This window comes from Onychomys torridus, chromosome 13, assembly GCF_903995425.1.
Source record: "Onychomys torridus chromosome 13, mOncTor1.1, whole genome shotgun sequence".
Taxonomy (NCBI): Eukaryota; Metazoa; Chordata; class Mammalia; order Rodentia; family Cricetidae; genus Onychomys; species Onychomys torridus.
In genome coordinates this window covers 36234717-36259479 of record NC_050455.1, presented here as the reverse complement: position 1 = coordinate 36259479, position 24763 = coordinate 36234717, and the positions used below count along the sequence as shown (strand labels likewise).

At 46.0% G+C, this 24763-nt stretch overlaps 1 protein-coding gene across 7 annotated transcripts in view; it reads left to right on the top strand.

The window, feature by feature from the left end:
• The first annotated feature begins 4260 nt into the window (after positions 1 to 4260).
• Sema6a (semaphorin 6A) overlaps positions 4261 to 24763 on the top strand; it is a 122487-nt gene continuing 101984 nt past the window's right edge. For all 7 annotated transcript variants that reach the window (XM_036204720.1, XM_036204717.1, XM_036204715.1 and 4 more), the window contains exon 1: positions 4261 to 4508. The gene's annotated coding sequence lies outside the window, so the exon portion shown is untranslated. The remainder of the gene's footprint in view (positions 4509 to 24763) is intronic.

Here is a 24763-nt window from a genome sequence, read left to right as displayed (position 1 = left end):
GAAGAAGATTCCTGGAGAGTTTCGGGTCCTCAATCCATGTGAGAACACTGGGGTTGCTGGGGACTAATGTTCTTGAAGGATGGCAGCAGCAGGAGCAGCAAACATAGATCCACTCACCATCAAAAAGCAAAGACAGGCAGGCAAAGGACACTGTTTTCCCCTCGGAGATGTTTATGTCTGGGTCAGTCATAGGAAAGGCACCCTTACAGACCTGTCTGAAGGTTTGTCTTTCAATTCTAGATTCCATCAAATTGACAGTCACGATTAACCATTATAATTATAATAGAGCTGTCCAGTGCAAGAACAGGAGACTGTTGATTTTTACCATAATTTAAGGCTGGTTAATGAGTGTCAAATAGGTGTTGACAAAACAGCCAAGGAACTGGAGAGGAGGGGTGAAAGGAGAGACAGACAGACAGACAGACAGACAGACTGTGAGCTGGAGAAAGCAAAGTTTCAGAACATACCAAGGATGCATTATGATAGTGGTTCTGTGAATCTGCACTTTAGAATTGCCTGGGAAGGGTCAACCAATACCCATGCCCAGACCCCATCTCTGATACCTGGCCAGTTGTGTCCTTTAAGACCCTCCCTGGTGGTTATAACAGCAAGTGGGTTTGGAAACCACAGATTTGAATAGAAAAGGAGTTTGAATAAGACGTTTGGGAAGCAGACAGGTTTCTGGTTTAAGTGAGACTCCCAAACTAGGCTCCTTGGGGTCCCCCAGGATTTCATACCACAGGGGACAGTCAGAATGCCGGCATCCCTTTCTCCCAAGCTTTTTATTTTACAGCTGAGATTCTCATCAAATGCCTAGATGTGCTCTTTAAAGGAATGTTGGGTGAGCTTACCTTTTTGTGTGTGTGTCTTATTTACCCCTACCCCATCCCACCTTTTCAGGTGATTTGAGGGAAGTGGGTGCTGTCACATAGCTAGCTGTTGTTGGGAGTCATTAAGGGTAGCTTCCAGCCCTGACACAAGGGAAGCCACCTCTTTTCTCTGGGCCTCCATCTGACCCCTGTAAAATGTGACCTCAGGACTGATGTGGAGGATGACAGAGATGCTCATTAATGCTTACCAGGAAGTGAGTGTCCTAGATTCTCCATCTACTCACCCTGGTGAATCCACCACATTCCTGGGAAGTGAGTAAGTTACTAACCCCAGGGACAGGTAGGTCAACTGCGGCTCTAAAAAGATAAGAGATTCACCTAAGATGACCAGCTGTCATGTTGCCTAACCCCAGGTGGCTACCTAAAACACAAAACACTCCACAACCATGCCACTAAACTACAAAACCAGCTAAGTTTTCAAATTCTAACGTTCTGTGATTTTTTTTTTTAACTCTCATTGGCTGTTTTTCCTTGACTAGTAGGGTAAGTTACAGACTCCAAGAGTTTTTTGGAAGGGCAGTGATTTTGCTGAGAAGTTAAATCAGGCTTTTGGGAGAGTCTGAGGCTGCGAAGGGGAGATGGCACCATGAGATTTCTAGTGGTTGACTTTTCTTCCTGGTTCCTAGAGCATCTTTTCTCTGGCAGGTATAAAAGCAGTACCACGTGTTCAGGACATTGGCGCCTAATTGGATGCTGAGATTTTAGGATCTAATAATTGCCAGTAAGATTCTGGGTGGTATTTCTTTACCGTCAGAAGTAAATTCAAATTCCTTCCCTCTTGTTGCCCACAATTTTAAATTAGGTAAATTTAATCTCCCTCCTCGTGGCTCGGTGATACTACAAGTTAAACACGCAAGTATTAATATTGAAAATAATTACCCTTTAAACAATATCTTGAAACGCGATGTGGGGCACTTCCAATATATCCATAAAGCAAACAAGACAGCTTAATTGTTTGTTTCTCCAAGGGAAGGAGCTAAACCGGAATTAATTTGGTTCAGTCTGTGAAACAATTCGTTTGCTCTGCCTAATTCTGCCAATTAAAGAACTTTTCCCAGACATAATTAGCATGTAAATCAGCGGTGGGGAGCGAAGAGGGAGCCTTGGCGACCCGCGCGGGGTGGAGATACCGGACGAAGGACCGAAATGCCACTGAATCTGCCCATCGCCAGCCTACACCCGGCTATTAAGAGAAGTCTCCGCCGTGGGAGCTTGTCCGACCAAGCCCCAGGGCTAGGAGGACAACACCGAGAGGCAGCGCCCACCCAAGCCTTTAGAGCCGGAGCAAGCCGGCCACCACCTCCCGTGCCCAGTCTTCTGCCAGAGTCGCGCGCGGGCGCTGCGCGCGCACCGAGGGCCGCGCCCCCAAACTCCCGGGATCTGTATCGACTTTTACTGGCCTGGGAAGGGTGGGGATAGCGGCCCCTGCTGGTCGTTTTGGAGAACAGCAGAACTGCTTTTCCCCTTTAATCCTTCTTCCCACCCTTTCCCCCAGGTGGTTTTGGTAGGGAGAAAAAGCCCGAGGGCAGGGAGATGTGGAGGACATTGTCACGTAGTGGGTTTTTCTTTCTAGAGCACTTACAAACAGATTTTTTTTTCTTTTTTACACATGCTGGAACGGAATACAGGGAACGTGGACTTAGTGGCACTAGCCCCAAATTGGGAGACAGGTACAATTTCTAATACGATGCTTCTCGGCCAACCGGGGTCTGAGACTCCGACCCTCCTTCCCATTTGCTTTTTCTCCGCTGACCTAACGTGCAGGAGAGATTGCTCCGGGAACTGCTCGGCCACCCAGCGTTACTTTCTTTGAAGGCTGCGGTCTCAGTAGGCACCATCTGCGAAACCTACACTCTGGGAGCAGCAGCCCCGGCGCGCAGTTGCTTGCGGGGAGCAGCCGGCGCGGCTGCGAGAGCGCCGCGGCTGGGGGAGGGGACTGTGGTGTGGCCTGACCAGTTGGCACAAGCCTGTAAACTGCAAGACTTCTTTTCTATTGTAAGTCCAAGCAGCGGAGAGAGGCCGTGCCTGCCATTCTTCACGCTCTCATAACAATAGAGCCTTGGAAATAGTTGGCGATTTCCCTTTTCCAAGAAGCTGCCGGATTCCCTTTGGTATTGTTTGAGTCTTATTTCTAAAGTTTACTCATTTCTAAGAACGATCCTCACCGCGGACTTTGAGACTAAGACGTTTTTCCAACAGATCGCGGTCGTTAACCACGTTCTCAGCACCGTGGTTTATATGTTTATTTAACGTGTGCTATGAACCAGTGTGTGTGAGAAACTATTTTTAACCACACCGTCTTGTATCCAATTCATCTGGGCAGGAACAGGGTCCATCACTTCCAGAATCTACCTCCTCCTGATACAGTCATCAGAAATAGAAAGCTTCGCCGTCCCTTTAAAACTTTTCCATTTAAGAAAATCGATGGGCAAACTCTTTCTTGTAACTCGCTCCTCACTGTCTATTTTTATTTATTTTTCTGATTTGGCAGGGCTCAGCAATGCTGTCTGGGATTTCTTTTCTTTTTCTTCTTCTTTTTTTTTTTCTTTTGCTAGAGCAGATGTGGGGGTGGGGAAACGAGGGTTGGGCTTCTGGAGTCGCCCCCGCTGGGACCTCCCGGGTGCGCGCCCCGGGGCGGGGAAATTGAGGCGGTAAGAAGCGACGCTGGCGACTCAGTCCAAAGCGCTACCTGCAGCCACACGGCGTCAAGTCTCCCCTTGCTTTGGCTTACTCGCACTGTCTCCCTCCTTCCCTCCCTCCCTCCCTCTCTCTCTTCCCCCCCGCTCACACACTCCCCTTCGGGTCGGAGACGCTAGCCGGGGGAGGCGGGGTTGCTGGAGGAGAGTCCGCTCTGCGCAATCCAGTCCGGGACTTGGCTCCGCCCGGAGCGTCGGCCTCTCCGGTGACACTGGAGTAGTGAGCCGCACGGGGTGAGGCTGCAGCCAACTCCGCTCCCCACGCACTCGGCTGCCTAGGCGCTCGGGACGCAGCACACACACGCACACACACACACACGCACACACACAGGCGCTTTTCCGCGGGGCCGACTGCCCGAGATGCCCGCCTAGGAGCGTGCGGCCGCGGCCAGCGTCGCCACACCCGGGACACTGAGCTCGGGGTTGCAGAGCCGGCCAGAGCCCTGCACCTCTGCCTCAACCCCCACCCCGCCCCCAGCCCTGAAATGACTAGTTAATGGGCGCTGGCACCGCCGAGGGGACTCAGAAGTGAATCCAAGTGGAATTTGGATTTGGAAAAGAGTTTCTTGAACATTTACCTTGGTCCTCGCTGGTTTATTTTCCTCTGGGTTTTTTTTTTTTTTTTTTACCCCCTTTTTTCTTTTCTTTTTTCTTTTTCGATTTTTTTTTTTTTTTTGCCTTCCCCTCCCGTCCTCTTCTGTCATTGGAGATGAACACAGCTCGTTTGCATCCCAGAAAGTAGTCGCCGTGACTGTTGCCCTCAAAGAGACAAGCACACATGTAGGAATGACAAAGGCTTGCGAAGGAAAGAGCGCTGCTCAAGGCCCAGAGAGATCTTCTCGATAATGGATTACTAAATGGGATACACGCCGTGCCAGTCCGCTCCCAGCCGCGGCCGCCTGCCCGTCGATGCACCGAAAAGGTATGGCCCTAGCGTCCCTGAGCGCCCCACCTCCTGGATGCAGGCTGGGGTAAGGGTCCCGGGGTTACCCCAGGTGCGCGTTGCGGGCTTTGTAGTGCCTGTGTTGTATTTGATCTTAGGTCTCTGTCTCCCGAGCCTTGTCCCTTCCTGGGGGAGTAGCCCCGAGCCCTGCCCGCAGCTCTTTTCAGTCCTGAACCCCAGAGACTCCCGGCTCCATGTCAGGAGCTTGCCCACCCGAGTCGCGCACACGACCGGCGCCGCCCCGGACCTAGCCCGTGTGGATGGCTGTCCTACTCGGCGGTGTGTGTGTGTGTGTGTGTGTGTGTGTGTGTGTGTGTGTGTGTGTGTGTGGGACCCGAGGCTGAGAGCTCACTCTTGGGCCAGTAGGGAGGAGAGCGGCCCTGGAGGGTGGGATTCTCCAAAGCGCCGGGTCCGGGTGTCGAATGCTGGGGAAGGGGAAAGGGTTCTTCCCTCGAGGGCCAGGGAAGGTTGGGGAGTACAAGGCTGTTGTGTCCAGCCACAGGTTTAGGCTCTGGTGTGGGAGAAATGGTTGTACGAGGACGATGGAGAGGAGAGGAGGATCTTTTGTTATCAGTGCGGGGTCTGGGCTGGGCTCCGTGGAGTGCGTGAAACTTGTAATGGCCCTGAGCATCTGCGCGCCCTCTCTCTTGCTGGGATCCACTCTTCAGTCGCCGCTGGCACCAGAGGTTCCTGGCTTTGTTTGCTGGAGTAAGTGCCTAGGAGCGGTGTCTTGGTATGGCGCGGCGCCCCCGCCCTAGGTCCCGTCCCCTGCCTCAGCTCCCAACCAAGCGAACAGGGCACCATTTGTCGCAGCCGCGTCTCTCTCAAGCCCTGAGCTCTCCACGCTAGGGCTGGCCCCTGCTGCGCCCTCCTCCAAGATCTGTGCTGTCCCTCTCGAGAAAAGATGTACCCCGGGAGAGGGAAGGGTGGGGAGACCTGGCAAGAAATAGCTCTGGGCTTGCCACTGATAAAAGCTCTGCCGGGCTGCAGATTGTTGGGTGTCCTGACTGCTTCTTGTGTCCTGAAGCTTAGCCTCCGGAGCTGTGGGGCACCCGGAGCAAGCTGGGCAGTTCCCTCTTAGTGACTCTCCTGGGTGGCCAGTGTCACCCCCCCCCCCCCCACACACACCCCGATCTCCGCGTTTTTCTCAGCTACCCACGGAGGGAGACGGTATAAAGCAGGATCCTGAGATCTCCCGCGGGCGGTACAGAGCCAGGCTCCTGTCCGAATCCTGCATGACAGGGACCGAAACCAGACCCCGACATTTTTCCCGCTCGCTCGCCGCCCCTTTCCCAGCGCCTCCTCCCCTTTACAGTGCAGGGCCCCCAGCACCCGGCGCTTCTGGAAAGTTTCTGTTATAGCTAAAGACTGCTGGAAACACCAGACGAGGGCTCAGCTTGTTCAGTGTGACCCGGAGCTAATTGAGCAGACATCTGGGATGTGACTAGGAGCTAGATTGCTTGTCCACTGGAGAATGGCACCTCCTCTGGCCCGCAGCACTTCCTGGACCAGGGTCTCAAGCTGCTGGAGAAGGTCTGGAGAGGGGAGGGCCGGGGTTAGGAAGTGTTGGATTCAGGATGCTAATGTGATCCCAAGTGGCGGACAGAAGCTGGTGTGAGGGCGCGTGTGGACACCGGCCCTGGCTCGTGGGTTCAGGAGTCTCTAGCTCCAAGCGCAGCATCCCGAACCTCCTGCGCCCGTCGCAAGGCATTGCAGCTCGCACAGGTCCAGAGAGGAGCCGGGCCAGGTGTTGGTAGAGTGGAGGAGAGGGGAACGATTGGAGGCGCTGTCCTCCTAGCCTGGGCAAGCGTTTCCAGGGGCGGCCTCCAGCCTGTAGGGAAATAGGCAGTCCTGCGGGCAGTTCCGCCTCAGTCTGTGCAGAGCGACTGTGGCTGCCTGGAGAGTGTGGTGACCCAGCACAGCCACAGAGGGATCTCGCCCTGTTTACTCTAGATGAAAATCGAGTTATTACTGAATGGGATCCTTGGAAGATTTAAAACACAGGCGAACCTGGACACACACACACACACACACACACACACACACACACACACACACTGTATTCATAACTTTACCATGTAATTCAGTAGTAGTCTTCTATTAGTGGATCTCAGAAAAAAAGCTATCGTTCAGTGCCCATCTGCTCTGATTTTCATGCTTTTTTTCCGGGTAGGGAGGTCGAGTCTTTTTGCCTTGTTTTTCCTTAATCCTGGTGATTTAGGCTTTCCTTCCCATGCTGGACTTACATTTTGGCGTCAAATTCACCATCTGCTACTGTGATGGCAGGGGGTTAGTGGTTTTTGGATACATTAATCCTTTATTTAGCTTACTCCTCCCAAGGTAAAGACGCCTGTGCTCAGTTTTTGAATGAAAATACCAATTTTTTTTCCTCCTTACCCAAACAGCTACCAGAAGTCAAGATAGCAAGCATTTTATATGGTTTATAAATTCCATGTTTAGTCTTCTACAATAAACTTTTATTAAACTATTCCAGGCACCAAAGTTAATTATTAACCTAGCCTTAAATACAGTGGCAGATCTGTGTCTCCCCCTATTAACCTAAACTGTCTGTTAAAACATAATTGCACTAGCTATTTGAGTCTGGTTTACCTGTTTCTGTTTATATAGTAGCTTATATTTGAATCTTAGTTAACCTATACTCTCTTGTTTTTATTTTGGTTTTATACATTTTTGAATGAAGGACTTGGCAAGCCAATCTAAGCAGAAAAGAATGAGCAACAGATTTGCAACCTTGATTTTTGTTAGGAGTCTTTAAATTCATCTTGATGTAAAGAAGTGTTATTTATATTTCCTATTTGCCATGACTGGAAGTGATGGCCTCTCTCATGTGTTATGTTTTATAGCTATAACCATTTAGAAATTACCACATTCCTGAGAATACATGCAGTCTGCATACATGAATGTTTCACAGACACTCTAAATCATTACGTTTGGGATTACCTGAAGAGTATGTGCTGGACAAAACAGCTAAATTTAAATAGAGTGAAAACTACATATGACCTTGTGTAGAACACCCAAGCAAATGATGAATGAATAAATGGATGAATGAACATGTCACACATGGTTCACTATTTTCTTGTTCAGCGGGCAGGTTTATTTTTCCTGTAGCGAAAACAGCCTATGCTTTCAAGTGAGTGGTGATGGCAAGGTGGTAATAAGGGTTACCCTTTGCACACACTTACACACCCCTCTAGTTCTTCCTACATCTAGTAATGCTTTTGCTATCATTTTAAAAAAAAAAGAACATTTGCATTTTGAGGAGGCGTGTAACATTGCACCAATGAAACTGAGTGTGTTAACTAAGGGTGGCAGGAGTTACACAGGCTGTTACCATTGAATAAAAATAAAGCATCCAGGCTGTAAGAACTTGTACTAAATTTACAGTAAGCACCAGTGCTTTGAAAGTGAATGGGTAATTGCACTTTCATGTGAAATGGGGGCAAAATACTGTTTTGAGCAAGGAAGTGTGTGTGTGTGTGTGTGTGTGTGTGTGTGTGTGATACACATATTGTAGTTTAGTTCTCTTCAGAGTAGTATAAAGGGGTATTGATGGGACGCAGGGCTTTTTAGAACTAGCTTTGGAAAGCTAGTATAGTCTCCCATCTAATTTGTTTACACAAAGGGAATCACAGAACAAGCCTAACTAATTGAAATGCCTTAATTAGGCACCTGCCATTTCCCTCCGCATAAAGTCTGGTCTCTGCACCGCCCCTCCCTGCCACACCCTCCCTCAGGTTAAGACAGTTTCTTGTCCTCCTCCCAGAGATGATCTGAAGCTCTTTGATATATTTATTTAAGAGCCTTGTGTGACAGCACCTATGTTTGTGCCCCAGGAAGGTGAAGCATGGAACATCCTGCTGTACCTGCCTCCCATCTCCCCTGCCTCTCCCCTGTGCCCCTTTCTCCCCACCCCCAACCCACATCAATGCCTCTTAGGGTATCCTGGAGCCAAATAGCTCTGAGCTATTTCTATTTCAGAGTGAAGGCTTTTTCTCATTTGCCTTAAAATGTACTGCAAGCGCAACTGAGCTATTCTCTCTGGCAACCACATGGCTGCCTCTTGGGGATATGGTAAGGTAGGGAAGGGAGGGAGGCATTTAATCCCTTTGAAATGGGCAAATAAGATGTCATACCCACAAACCTCAAGGGAGAAGAGAGTTCAGGACTGCTCAGCATGGGACTATTGCAGGGTGGTATAGACACAAGGCCATCTTGCTTTGTGAAAGGGATGAGCTCTTCCCAAACGTTTTTATTAGAATAATTGTAATTACACTCAGGGAGTCATATTCCACTACAGGCACCTTGCTACTCACATAGCCTCTTTACTCAGACTTCTCCCAGAACAAGAAAGTAAGTAGCCAGGGCACATTGGGTAGATAGCTCTTCTAGAACCTAATAGATGTTTCAAATCTAACATGTTCAAAAAGCTCTGTTCTGGCTCATTCTATCCTACATGAGTTTTCTTCATCATCTCCACCTTGGTAATTTCATGGCTCAGGCCCCAGAGCTTAAATGTTATCCTAAACTGCATTTTCTCTCTCATATCATGTACCAGTTACAGCGGTAAACTCCACCTTCAGAATGCACAGGCACTCCATCCTGGTCTACCACCTCCCTGGCCCTCACATAGTTCTCCTCTGCTGGGTATCACGCCAGCATCCCAATCAGTGGGCCTGCTTCTGCTTTTGGCTCCTATCAACTTTTCTCAACACAGCCAGCTACAACACAGCAACAATGAGAAGTCAATGCCTTCCTAAGCTAGCTCGGCTAACCCATCTTTTTTCTGCCAAAAGCTTGGTTCCTTCCTCTGGCACATGAGTTCCACTGCTCCTTGAGGTTACCTGTGGGTGCAGGCATGTAGTCCTGGAGGCCCTCCATGGGGTCTTTTGTACAGGCTTGGACTGGGGGGAGGGTTGGGGCGGCTCTTTCCCCAGATGCCTGCGTGATTTGCTCCTCATACCCTACAAATACTTGCTCAAATATCACTTTCTCAACAAAGCCTTTCCATATACCTGATTTACTCTACCTCTGGACAGGAAGTACTTCTCATCCTCCTTTAGGGCTTATTATATTTCCTTCATAGTCCAACAAACTATATATTATCCTTGTTTATTTTCTCTCATCCTCTAGAACATAATACCAAAAGGATGAGCATCTTTATGTTTTATTCACTATATTATTTTTACCCCTTCCCCCACCCCCACCCCACAAAACCTGCCTGGTCCATCACAAGCCTTCTATCTCAAGTGTTTGTTGAAGGAGTAAAGAGGGCATCTTTTTGTAGATAAGCAGTCTAAGCAGTCTGTCTTTTTTTTCTGCCTTGTTTTTTCTTCTGTATCAAGTGGGAAGCTTCCTTCCTGTATGAGTGAGTGCTATCTTCCATGGACATAGGCATGATTTCTCTTCTGCTATTGGTAGAATAGTCACAAAGTTCTGTGTTTCTGGTTCTCGATAATGGATTGGAGTCTGTTCACTCCCACAGGCTCATCCAGTCCCCTTCTAGGGCCAAGAGCACACATCTGTGAGACACCTGGTTCTAGCTGGAGGGAAGACTGAATGGGGAAAAATCACCTTCCCAGAAATGGAGCTAAGAAGTAGCTAACACTTATGGGGACTAAGCTTTTGACTCTGGTTTCATTGGCTCTGCATTCTAACCACTTGCTAGTGAACCTTTTTCTACTCAATAATTTTCCAATTTTGCTGGGTTTTTTTTTTTTTTTTTTGAGGGGTGCGGGGGTGAGAATGTAATATGCCTGTTAACCTCTGCCCTGTGCCAGAACACCTGATAAAGAGCCTAGACCTGGAAGACTTGAGCTCCAGGCTCCTACTTTCTTAGATGAGACACTTCATTTCCCTGAGACTGCATTAGTTTGAACACGTTCTATGAATTATGAGCCCACTCTTTCCACCTCGTGGGACTACAGACAGAAAAATATGAAAGAATGTGCAATGTGAATATTTCATAAAATAACTACTGGAAACTTGGGGAAGTTTTTTGGTTTTTGATGAGACAGGGTTTCTCTGTGTGACAGTCCTTGCTGTCCTGGAACTCACTTTGTAGACCAGGCTGGCCTCAAACTCACAGAGATCCACCTGTCTCTGCCTAACTTGGAAAGTTTGATGTCAATTCTTCTTTCTGTCTCAAACTGTGCCGTAATGTATATCCTAACTATCTTCTGTATTTTCAAATAGGTATTGCACACTGTTGATCTAGTCTGAATGCAAACCACATTATGACAATGAGCAGTTTCCTGAAAATCATTGACACGCACAGTCCATATCGAGTATGGATTGCAGCTGTATCAGTCAGAGTGTCAACTGCCTCAAGTAAAGATTGCTTTCAATATGACCATTACTGGGGCAAGGTCATGATAGTGGCACTCTGCCAGACAGTATAAAAGAAAAAAAAAAAAAAGGGAATGGAATTATTCTGCAATCATATGCATCAATGTCAATGCAGCCATTAATGTAGCACAGCTATTTCAGGGTGAGCTAGGAGTCCTGGAGGAAGCTTCCATGTTTGCAGTAACAAGGGCAAATTCATTGTGGTTGGGGACATTTAGCTGCATGGAATGCAATGGACAAATCCAGAAGCCCTTTGTGTGTGTGTGTACATATATACACATATAGTACGTGTGTTTGCCATTTACAAAAATGACTTTGTTCCCTCCTTCTTGGTTTCCATTTGTAAATTTTGAGAGTGAAGTTAATGTTGTAGACCCTGGAAGGGGTAAGCGAGGTAACACCTGCCATGATCACAATGCCTGGCACACGCAAGCGCACACTCGTTTAATACAAAGGCTTGCTTTTATTTGCGTAACTACAGTCATGGAAAATGGCCTGGGAATTGATTTCAGAACCGCTGAGACTGCTTTGTGGGGGCAGAGTACAGAAGGAAATGGCTGCAGGTCTGTAATACAGAGAGAGGATGCAGAGGAAACAACCCTTGGACTCCAAAGAAACAACCACACCATGAGCCAGCATAGGGTTGCAGGTTTGAAGCGTGTGAACCATTCCCTCCAGGGCTGGAGGAGCTACAATCCTCTTCTAACTTAGGAAGTTCAAATGTCACACCCAAAACAGAGGAAAGGAAACACAAGCAAGACACTCTACAACTAATATGACAGCAACAGCCCAGGGATGTGTGGAAGACCAGAGACCGAAGGGATTGTTGTTGTTGTTGTTTTAAATGGATAACTGCCACTTACTAACATTTAAAAATCAAGTGCACAGCCTTTACCCGTGTTTAGGATCTGAGGGTCATCTCTTCAAAGATGAGCCAAGTTCCCAAAGGGAAAATGTGCAGAAGAAAAGCTGAGTTGCCTGTTGCGCTTCTGGGGGCTCCGCCTGCAGGATCTGCAAGACTACCACCAGGGTGGCCATTTGGTGGCTAGGTCACTCTTCCCTGACCACACTTAAAATAAGTTTGGAAGAGTGGGGTCTCCAAGCAAAAGCAAAGGATCGCCTTCTCCGTTACAAGTGGGAAATTGTGGCTGCCTGGAGCAAAGCCTGACACTTACTGTACTGGCCAATACCCCTCCCACTAAATCTGAACTTTCAGTCAAGGGACAAGACTTGCCAGTGAGAAAAATCTGATCCCTAAAAGATACAACATCATGGGGCAGTGGTGGCACACGCCTTTAATCCCAGCACTGGGGAGGCAGAGGCAGGCGGATCTCTGTGAGTTCGAGGCCAGCCTGGGCTACCAAGTGAGTTCCAGGAAAGGTGCAAAGCTACACAGGGAAACCCTGTCTCGAAAAACAAAACAAAACAAAACAAAACAAAAAATACAACATCACCACAGTTCCCTGAGGATGCTGCCTGCCTTCTGTCCTCCAGGACCCCTTCCATCCCTGAGAATCAGTTCTTTTCAGCGCTGGGGCTAAGAAGACTCCTCAAGTTCTGTAAGTGGAGAGGTATGGGAAGAGTGAGACAAGCCAGTAGTTAACATGCCCCCAAGACTGAAGGGCTGGCTCCTTCCAAGCAGCCGATGAGATGGCTATTACTTTGAAAGGATGATTAGCAGTAGATACTTCCACATGGGTACCACTTTTAGACTTGGAACCCTCCTTTAACATGGCCAGGTGCTTCTCGGTGACCAATCTTCTGCCATAATTTGATTTGATAAAAGGCAAAACAAGAGCTGTCATTTTATGCTATGAAAACATACCCCTGGGAGAAGAACCATTGTCTGGACCAGGGAAGAGAAAAGGGATATCTTAATTGCTGTGTGATGCTATGCGGGAGTTCTATAAATGAGCAGTCTGTGGTTGGCCCTCCTTCCTGTCGCTGTTTGGGTGTCCCGTCCCCTCCTGCTTAGGAAAGTAATCATCTCCACTACTGCTCTACCCTTCCTCAGACTCCTACTGCCCCTGTGAGAGACCTGACGGAACAGACAGATCTAGGAACAGACAAATCTAGTGCATGGATGCTCCTGTCCCCCAAACGCAATGCTCCATGAACTAGCTCATTCTGCAAACATCCTCAGATGACCCAGTCACTGCCCTCCCTCCTTTCTACCTCCGAGAGCCATGTGACTTCATTCATGTATTTGGAATTTGAATGCATTTGTTCTTAGGCCGCAGGCACCCAGGTGGGCAAGCCTTCCCGGGCGGTGGCACCCCTTTCAAGATTCTCAGAACAAATGAGCATCTGAGTCACTAAGCAGAGTCTCATCCCTGCCTAGTGAATGAGAAATAGAAACTAAATCGTCGAGAGCCTTCAAAACTCCAGTGTGTGTAGCAGAATGGCCTTGTGTCGGTTTTTTTTTTTTTTTTAAAGAATCCTTGTTAATGGCTTTCGAGATGGATTCTGTGCTAATTCTGCTCACATCATGAATGATGGTCCCAGCTAGACACTGTCACGGGGATCTTCATCTATTAATCATGGAGGCTGCTTTCTTATTCGGTTGCCATAGTTTCAGTGCCTCAGCTAGTATTGGGGTGTCTTGGGAAAGATTTGAGACACACTAGGGCTTGCAAGCCTTGCAGTTATTTTGGCAATGGCGCTCTGGAAGAGCTGAAAGCCGCTTCTGGTGTAATTCAGTGCTAGATTAAAAGAGGCAACTTCTGAGAGCATCTCCCTGGACCTTGTTATGTGGCCATCCAGCTGATGTTTACTCCAGGATTTGCCCCCAGCCTTGAAAAAAATTCCTCAGTGGAGAAAAAATGACAGTCCAAAGGCTGATGTCACTTTGGTCTTCCTGAGGCAAAGGGATACACCATTCACAGATGAGGAGGTAAACAGAGGTAGTCATGACTTGGCTGAAAATTTCACCTCCCCCAGCTTGGTGTGGGAATGGCCGATTGCTAAATCAGTGCGATGCCATCGTGAGGGGCTTGCCTTGTAGAAGTTTGAACTTTACTTCAGGTTTAGCCTTGACTGTTTTTAAGTTTGACCCCCATGACTGAGGTGTTGGAGACCATTGTTGTCTTTTACAAGAGAAGGATAACATTGGACCAGCAGGTCTCCCACCTAGGTCAGCACTCATGCAGATGGACATTTTTCATGTCTTTGTTGTTTTCATATTCTGTTTGGGGTTGCTGATCGGGAAAAGTTCTCTAGTTGGGTGTCTATGGTGTGGCTACATCAAGAGAAGATTTGGAGGAAGCAGCTGTTGCAGGAGGGAGACAAAGGCTTGTGAGGCTGGTTAAGCCTCCTGTGTGAGGGAGGCCACAGCTGGTGTTCCAGAACCCAGTGTGGCCCTGTGTAACACAGGCTAGTCTGCGTCCTGAAGACTTAGTTTCCGTTTCTCTAGTGGACTTTCTGTAACTCCTACATGTCCAAGCCAAGCAATTTGATTCCTTTGCAGGTTAAAACATTAAAAAACAACTTATACTCAAAGAAGCAAATTGGGCTGAATTCTGGACGTGCAAGACAGCATGTGGAAAATCCTGGAGATTCAGGGGAAGCAAACTTTGACTTCATTACAAATTGGGCTAATCTGGAAAATTAGTCACTTTTTAAAAAAAAAAAACCTAGAAAATGACTAGTTTTTGTTTCAAAGTGAGCTTCAAAGCAGCCGTTTTAAATTTCCCAAATCTAGCTTGCCAACCAAAATGTCTGTATAAGACCAACAAGCATTTTGAATGCACGCGCCTATCATAAAGACGCCTCCCTTACTCAACCACACTGAATGATTGATTTTAGAGACCAAAAATATGAAGTAAATGAAAAGGGTAACATGGCCATACTTGCTACTGGTTTCACCAGGCTCCTGGGCACCGGAATTCCTTGTGGAGAAACACTTTTAAGTGTCACATCAGTTTTTGATCATGTGGTCTGCCTGCCTTACCCATGGGTTGCAATTACCCACCAGCCCTGCATTCCATCCCTCCTCACATATCGCCCAGAAGCAAGGAAAGCATGCTTTTGTAAATTCAGGACTATAGACCCTTGATTTTTTTTTTTTTTTTGAGGGAGGTGGGGCAAGGTAAGAAAATGTCCCTGCTCATTCTGCAGTATTCTGTACATGTTTGCACATGTGGATTCACACGCATACACATAAGCACATGTCTACATGCACACATCCATGTACACACATTCATGCACAGATACACACGTGCATTCACACTCATACACATGTACACACGTGCATACACAGGTGTGTAGAGATGGAGGGGAAGAAAGCATTAGAAAAAGAGAAAAAATGTTTCTAAAAGAAGTATTTTAGTGAATTTAGTTCATTGCCCTCTCAGTGATAACAAGATTGTGGCTACCATTGGGGATCCAGTTAAACATAATATTGCAATGCACTTTTTAGAAAAAAATATTTGATGCTTTCTGTGTGGGTATCAGTCAAACACAAAATGAACTTGAAGCAAGTTTGATGGTCGCCAGTGGTGATGGTGGGGGCGACTGCATTTTGGTAGAGCATTTCTCAAAGCAGGGTTGTGAGCATGCACACCTCCTAGGCAAAACAAACCACACCAGATTCTTAGTGTGATGGAGAGAATGATCCTGCCTCCTCACCAGAGTGGTCCAGTAAAGGAGCAGCTGCTATGCTTTAAGTGATGGAGCCTTTGGCTCTGTAGAGCAACCAGCTTTTACTTTAAGAATTTCTCTATCCCATCGTCTGATATTTACTGCCTCCATTCTGGACTCAAAATTATTTCTTCCAAAGACTAAAACGGGACACAGAGTGGTGTCCCAGCTCTTTCAGATAAAAACATGCTATCTACTGGGTGCTGTGGACCAAGTGGTATTTCTTTTGCCCAAAGACATCTTTAGTGAGTGCTAAACTTATCAGGGAACTTTGAAAACCGGAGGAAACAGGGTCTAACTTTTGGTTGAAAGTGTTTTTCTGTGTCATGAGTTTTACAACAGATATCAAGAAACTGAATTATAAATGTTAATGTGCTATTTACATTCAACTTTTAACTAGAGAGCCTAATAAAAGTTAGATATAATATATAAATGCCAACTTATGAATTAAATTTTGGTCTGAACAATCATTCTGTAGCTTATATGAAACCTTAATGACATATAGCCCCATCTAGTTTAGCATAATTTGTGCTTATGAATTATAAATGCCAAGCTTTTACAATTAGACTTACCCATCTGTAGGCATCTTAATGAGAAATTACCAAAATTGAATTGATTTGTAATATCCACTAGCCTGTGTTCTAGAATAGTGATTGCCCAAAGTAATTTTCAGAGCCATCTCCCATAGCATGCGGCACAGTATTGCATTTGCTAGAAAAGTTCTGTAGTATGAGCCGCGTGTGACCAGAGAAGTGTCCAAAGTGGAGAGATCAGAGACATTTCATACATAGCCAAGAGAAAAGGTAGCATGTCTTTTGGACTTTTAAAGTTTTTAAACATACTACTATTTTGTGTGTGTGCGCATGAGAGTATACGTAGTTCTTCACCTGTGTGCTGTGTGGGCATGTGGAAGTCAGCAGATCAATTTTAGGGGCTGGGCTTCCTCTTTGCACCTTGTTTTGAGGCAGAGCCCCTTGTTTCTGCCATTCTGATGCATACTCTAAGCTAGGTGGCCCATGAGCTCCCAGCCAATGCCTGCCCCCACATCTGCCTTTTTAAAAAATTTTTTATCTTTTTATTTTTTTTTGCCGGAGCTGAGGACCAAACCCAGGGCCTTGTGTTTGCTAGGCAAGCACTCTACCACTGAGCTAAATCCCCAGCCCCCACATCTGCCTTTTTATGTAGACTTGGATTCAATACAGGTGGTCAGGCTTGCACCGTTAGAGCTTTTTACTGGCCAAGTCATCTCCCAGGTCCTGGGATCCTTTTTTTTTTTAGTGATATCCAGAGTCTAGGAACTTTTTTTTTTAATTAAAAAATCAACTTTTATATACAAGGTGTTTCCTCTCATTTGTGATGAGGGGAAGTTGAACATCTTGAATATGCTGATTAATTAATTCTCCAGGGATATCTCAGAGGGTGGAGCTTCCATGTCACATTTTTGCTGTGCCTAGAACACAAGCCCTGTTACTATCCACCACATCCGTTCCCAAGAATAAAGAGAACAACACCATCACCTTTGCTGTTTAGGAAACAACCACATCCAGTTCTTCAGCAGATTCTCCCAACACACCAGGTGTGGAAGAAAAGGCTTTGAAATGTTGTGAATAGCTTGACATTATCACGTTATTATTGAAATGCAAATTCTTCCCAGCAGAAATGAAAGGGTGAGGACAAAGTGTTTTCTTGCATGTTATCAACCGTTCTTGCCTACCTAGCCCTAACCGAGGGCTTGTTCTCCAAAGAGTATTGTCCATCGTACATTGCGCATGTTTACTGTGCACTGACCCTTCCCAGGTGATGCTTGCCCTTATCCTTGAAGGAAAAGGTGGGCTGCCAGCAGTGAACTGCTCCTATGGGCCCCTTCTGTAAAGAAAGGTCTTCCTTTCTAGCCATCCCTCCAAGTCCTGCATCAGAACTAATTGGATTTATTGATCATTGTCAAGAGTGTTAATAGTGAAGACTCATCTAATATCGTGCTTATATTTTCCGTAAGCATGTCAACAAAGATTACCTCATTTCAGCTCATTACAACTCTGGGTTGTGGAGCAGGTATGGTAATGGCTTCAGGCAGGGCAGGTGTTGTTATGCTCAATTTAGAGATGAGATAACTGAGGGGTAGAGAGGTCAAATAATTTGCCTGAGAGCACATCTCGGGTAAAAGAATGGCCTGGGACAAGGTCCCCAACGTTTAGAACCTGTTCCCCGCGCCCCTCTAAAATGTCCCTGAGTTGTTTACTCAGTACTTAATTTGTAAAAGAAGAACAGTTTCTAACCACAGATGTTCTCACCTCTGCCCATCCGCAGTCTGCACCCTGATATGGGACACATTTAGAAGAAACTGAACACCATCAGAGGCTATGGAGCAGTTGGGTGCTGAATTCTTACTTCTCAGTGGAGAGGGGGTTCCGGAAGTGGGTGCTGTCCCTGGAGACCCCTGAAGTATTAGGACAAAAGTCTCCCGAAGAAGACCAATTGGCAGCGGAGGGCATTTTTATTTGGGGTTCTGCTTTATGGCTGGAGGGAAACCAGTAACATCAGGCGGCAAACTCTGTGACCCTGGGTGCGACAGGAGGGACAAAAGGTTGAACCAGATGTTTTGGTGGGAAGAACCTTCTAGGATATTGCAGTTTGCACCTATGGGACAGAAATGCATTTTTAGCAGGAATGAAGTAGACCTCATAGCACCACTGAGTTGGCGCTTCCCTTTGGCAGCCATCTTAAATATGACTCAGTCTCACAGTCTAGTGAAAAGACCAGCTGGGCTTAATTCAGCACTTAGACATTTAGCACCTTCTCTAGGCAAAGAAGCCTCCTATCCGCTGCACAGAAAACAGTGAATGGGTTTAGAATGTACTGATTTGTCATGAACTGGTAGAGGGCTGGACCGTGGGCCCATGTTCCATGTTTTTAACAAGAAGGTGGCATCACCAAATAGGATTTTCTGAAGTAAACATACACGTGATAGATAGGACTGTGAGTGGACAGAGGGGTAAGCTCTGACTTCGTGGACAAGGTTCAACCAACAGGACTTGGGAACTCATTGGATGTGAGGGAGACAGAGCGGAATGAGTTTAAATAGTTCTGAGATGTCCCATCTGGGTAACTCAATGGAGGGTGGTGAGACCAGTCAAGACAGGACGCTAGGTTTACAAAGTATTTAACTAGCAGCCCCCATACCCTGTGTGCAAGTCAGAATAGGCAGAATAAGGCTCGCACACATGTCTACCTTGCACACGCTGCCTCTCTTGTGTTAAATAAAGGCCTTCGGATGAAGGGTTTCATGCATGTTTCATCTGGCAGCCCCGCCACTTTCTCTGGCCTTGAGAGGGTTCTCTTTGTGTTCAAAGGTAGATAGCATAAGGAAGACTGCACACTATCTTGTGCATCTATTGCTCATGTGAAAACCAGGCCATACAGGAGCCACCTGCTTTCCACTTCTTTCATTCTGAATAATTGACCTTTTTGAAAGCTTTTGAGTTTTGGAATTAAGTATCCATATGCTTGTCCCATCTCTTTACTTCTTGTGGGTCATATCTAAATGAGTGCTTGTCTCTTAAGAAACTGAAATGGCACAGATGACATTACTCACAAAACACAAATAATACCTCAACGATGCTGTTGATTTAATAAGACAGTGTTAATCAGGCAACTAGTGTGGGTCATTGTACTAAAATTGAACACTGCTCATAGAGTAGAAGGGAGAATGTGATCTTTAATGTTTTATTAAAAACATCTTCACTGTATAGGAGATTGAGGTCTCACATATTTCATTTTTGTGACTCGAATCTTTAGATAAATATTGACATTGTATAGTTGCCCAGAAGAATCTTTCAATGTAGTATAAATATTAAGAAATATTTATCACTTTGTAAAGTCTCCAAAAGGGTGAGTATTCTGTGTTTACTTTCATGTTGCATTTTTCTTACAGGGTTTTCTAAATAAAACTTGAGGCATGAAAGTCTTATTCTTATCTAGTATTTCCAAAAGGAGGTCGAAGACGATGAGAAAATACTAAGACAATAAAAGTGAGCAGTAAGAGTAAAGATGAGAAGCCTCAAGTATTTTCCAGGGGTTTAACAGACTCGTTTCTAGAAGGGAAAACCCTGTATTTTAGGAGCACATTCAAATGGAAAATTAATACTTTGATTCTTTGAGAAAAACATTGGCACCATGCTTGAGTTGGTGGCATAATGCTGAGGGCTGAATTTAGATCACTATCGATTGCATGTCACATTATTGCACAGATGTGGACCTGCTTGTTTCTAACTCCACTGGTAGGCTGCCCTCTAGTGTTACTTGGTCTCAGCACACCCACTTCTGTTCTGATTTCCTGAAAGGTGAACACAACAGTGTTAGCATTTGATCAGCAGCCACCGCCAGCCCAGATACACAGAGCCCCTAAAGTTAAGAAACTTCCTACGGTGAAAGGTCTGAATGGTTGTGATAAATTAAAGCATGCCCATCACAATCCCACTTGATGGCACAGGAGACAATAGTGTACAGAAAAACACATTGATGACTGTAAATCAATGCCAAACTAAAATGAACACCTACAAGCTTCAGGACTAACTATTAAGTAGCAGCACTTACCTTTTTCTCCACAAGTGCTAAAATAAGATCTGTGTAAGCAAGTTTAGAAGGACTTTGAAATAAGATTATGTAAAAGTAGCAAGTATCTGGAGAACTGTGGAGTCCATGGAGTTCTGAGACCAGTACATTTCCCTGTTGCAAATCCCCTGAAAGGAAGTTTAGCTCTTTGTTCTCTGACCGTATGAAGAAGCCTGGCTGCAGCCACCCTGGGCATGAGTCCTGTGCCAGGCTGGGGTGCCAGCTCTGCTTTTCCCTTAGCTGGGGAGTGAGCGTACTCTGGAGTCTGCAATAAGTGCAGAAGAAATGTCAGACTCAGCAGCTATTTTTGCATGTGCGACGTTAGCATTCTGCCTGAGGTACGGAGGTGGCGTGATAGTGATCCAAGTGCATCCAGCACGCAGCAGCAGAGTGGCTGTCATATTTTGGAACAGTGGCAGTGTGCTGCCTCCATGCCACTGGTGGTGGTGTTTGCTCCGGTATTTTTAAATGGATGTCAGAAGGGACAAAGAAGAGCGTATTGAGGCCGAACATACATCACAATGCAGAAGTCCACCTTACACTTGGGACTTCACCTTGTCTGTGATGGCCTCATAGAGTTGAAAGTAAGAGCTCTGGAGTTTGCTACTGGGTTGACTGTGACTTTTTGGGGGGAAGTTCCTCGTCTGTAATAAGGGACGACCCATTGTGCCCATCTCATAGAGTAATTGAGATGACATATACCTGAATGAGGTCAGGCACATGCAAACACTCAAGAGAAGTCAGACAGTGTTTTCTGTCACCACCTCAGTGTGGGTTATTGGAAGGGAAGTTAAAACGGAAAAGGCAAAAAATGATGAGTGGGTGATTGTTTTTAGGGACATCTGCTCACTCTCCTCTCATCTTTGTGCTCCATTGTGTTCGTGCACGGTTTACAAGAACTGACTTAATAGCCATGAGTTCCCTACTACGCGCCTCCTATGTGCAAAGAGCTAAGGTCGACCCTTACATTTACAAATCTTTTTGTTTTGAGACAGGGTCTCACTCTATTAAGCCAAGCTGCTTCAGCGGGTTAAGTGCCAGGATTTATGGGCAGGAGCCATCACACCCAGTTCCAAAATGTTGAGTAAGGCTTGAAAGGGGAGGAAACTAAATTATGCCTTCCTTGGGTCCAGCGCTCAGTCAAGAGCGTGTTTGTGAGGCGCCTGATGCTTGGCCAGGTTACACCTCTCCTGTATTGGAGAGCAGTCATGTGATGGTCTGGGTGCTTCAGAGTCCTTGCTGAATGGATTTTCTGAAAGCAGTGTTTAGATAGTAAGTGATGTTCTGTTTGAAATCCTAATGCTTAGGGATTGTCACAAGAAAAGCAGTAGTGAGGTCTCTTCTAATTTAATGGTAGACTCAAAACCAACATATAAATGCAAACAAGTTTATTTTCTGCAATGAAACACTGTTACTAACTACTTCTCCCAGCATTCCTGGCCTGTCAAATTGAGGCACTACTTTACAGCTTTGGTTTCCAAAAACCTGACTCCTGAACAACAAAGTGGGCCAATAGGGAAGTGACTCCCTATTTTGACCAGGTCTTCACCCCTGACTTTAGGAAAGTGCCATGTGGAGATGGAAAAATTGGGAGATTCAGGAAGAATCCTGAGAGATGGCCCAGTGGTTAGGAACATTCACTGGTCTTCCAAAGGACTTGAACCCAGCTCCAGGAGATCCAACACCCTCTTCTGGTCCCCACTGGCACCCACATTCATTTACAGAAAACCCCCACACAGACACATGACTATACATATAATCAAAAGTAAAATAAATATAGCATATGTATATAATCAGAAGTAAAATAAATATCGTACACATATAATCAAAAGTAAGATAAATATTTAAAATATCTCAGTATAAAAAGAAAGTAAGTGGGCTAGGACTATAGCTCAGTTGGTATAGTGCTTGCCTAGCATGCCCAGAACTCTGGTTTCCATCCCCAGCATAAACACAAGCGTGGTGGCACAGGCCTGTAATCTTATAACCTCAGGAGCCAGAAGGATCAGGAATTCAAGATCATCCTGATCTACAGAGCAGGTCTGAAGGCCAAGCCACTCTCAGAAACAAAATAAAAGAGGAAGATGGAGAAAGGTAAAGGGCCAAACTGATTACTAACCTTCAGATGAGCAAGAGTTAATTCTGGCCTTGTCTCTTCCAATTGTTTACTCCAATGGGCAACACAGCCTAATTTACAAAAATAAGGAAGTTGTTGGTCAGGGTTTGGGGAACATGCTAACAAGATGGGGCGTCTCTGGGGAAATAGATGATAGGAACTGGCGTCCTCCCCCAGGGGTAGCAAAACTTATGTGCATTTGTTATTCACCCAAAGTCAGGACCATCTGACAGATGTTTGGTGTCTCTTATGAAATGGATTTGGACCCTGACCAGATGCTAGTGGACAGATGTTCACAACATCAAAAGCTTCATCAAAATAGGCACTACTTGACACTGTCCTGACACCTTCACAAGTAAGGCAGGAATGGGCAGGGCACCAATGACCATCACCACCCAAGCCTGGCCCTGGGCTGAGGGTGGAGACCCTGCTGGGACACTGAGCCTTCTCCACAGCCAGAGACTTTGACTCATAGGGCTTCTTGACTGAAGCTCCCAAAAGGGTGTTTAGTGCTTGCTTGATCTGAACCTCCGCCTGTGTGTTGGACAAATCCTTTCAAAATGGGCAGCAAGCCAGAGGCCGTTTGGATATCACCTCCCCCCCCCCCCCCCATCACCAAGCCAAACCCAAATGCAGATTTTTCTCCACCATTTTGGATTCTGTGCAGTATTTGTGAACAGTTGTTTTCATAAAAGTTATGTATTGCTTTCACATGAGCATCCCCAACTGAACTAGTATGGTCCATCTCCCCCTTTGCTAATTACTGACGGGTGACAGCAATAGTTTGGAGTATACACCTCAGTTAAAATAGGCTTTTAAAAAACCAACAACATTAAAACAAGTGCTTTAGGGGCAAGCTGGTTGGACAATGGCTCATCAATAATTATATGGGCTTGCACCTACCTGTGCAGCCTTCAATTATCTAGTTTTTAATTCAGCAGTCGTTGGAGTCTTTTTGAGTGAGTTATTCTCCTTCTTTCCTTTTAACTTTGCACGTTGGGAACAAATCATAAGTCACTCCTGGTGTGTACTGACGGAATCTGTTAGCCTTCCATGATTCCTTCTGAGTCGGAGTGTGGTTTTACAAATGTGATGTACAACCTTTTCATCTATGTTACTGTTCATTGCTTCTCTTTACAGAGTCAGGCCATATATAGACAAAGGAGGGACTCTCCCTAAGGATACCACTCTCTGGGCTCTACTCCCATCACCCCATTCATTCCCTCTTTCCATAGATAAAGACCCACCCTGCACTATAGATCTTTTCAAAATATGATCTGTGTCACCCAGCTAAGACGCTGGGTACATTTGACTAATCATAGCTATTTGTTTGAAAGAGATTCTAGTCTTTGTTGAAGCTGTGTGCAATTGGGTGTGAAAAGCCATGTGTCCATCCTGATCCCGGTACTCAGCCAACGTGTAAGTATGTTGGGGTTTTTTTCTGACATCGTACTTTCAGCATTTCTACCACAGAAGACCACCCCTCTCCCATCCATTTTCTAGTGTGGCTCCTACTCCCATGAATGAAAGGCAGCTCTGAGTGAAGGAGCTAGAATATGCCCAGCCACCAGTGCTGGGGCACCATTGAGTCCATTGTTTTCTCCCAGCAGTGTGGAGCCAAATCTCATTTTATAGCAGAGTGTATTCTAGGAATTCCACTCCATCAGGACAACAGCCTTTCTCTAATGCCTTCCTATTTTCCCCATGGCTTCTGTCACAGGCAGCGCCACATAGTCCTGCAGCAGGCAATTAGAATTCACTCCTCCCCAAGGCTCCGCTCTTCCCCATTTGCAAGGGAACCACAAGGCATCAGCTGCCGTATTAAATAGACATTAATGACAGCAAGCCGCGATCAGCCAAAGCAGTGGTGGAGATGATGTGTTTAAGATTCAATTCCTTTGAGGGTCTAAACCTGGAGTTCAGACATGCTCCCACTCCCGTGCTAACGTGGGAAGTTTGGGAGAAATTGGACCAAGATTGTGCTTGATGGATTTTTCAAATATGTAGGAGTAAATGAGGTGAATAGGTTTAAAGTAAATACATTAATAAACGTTTCCCAATGGAGTCACAAAAAGTAGGTTTGATACAAAGTTACATAGTGTGCTAATCAATGTGCTGTATGTATTTTTTTTTGACTCTATAGTTTTAAAGAAGCATGCAAACTAGTAATGCCGTTCTGTTTTCCAAATTAGGAAGTGTTCTTTGGAGAATTCCCAGGCATCTTGGAGTCTGTCCTCTTCCTGCAGGGTCCCTGATGTTTTTCTCGGGGATGTGGGATCTCCATCATTACTAACTTGCCCCTCTGCACACAATCCAGACACTTTTAGAAGAATTTCTAGTGTATTTTGGCAATGGCTGAATGACAAGTTATACGTGTTTGTCACATCTGGCAACACTTGGGACCACTCATGAAATAATTTCCTATTGGATTTATAAAGCTACTCCATTGGTAATATTCCCGATGAGGTCAAGTGTGAGGAATTATAGGTGTGAATGGGCTTTC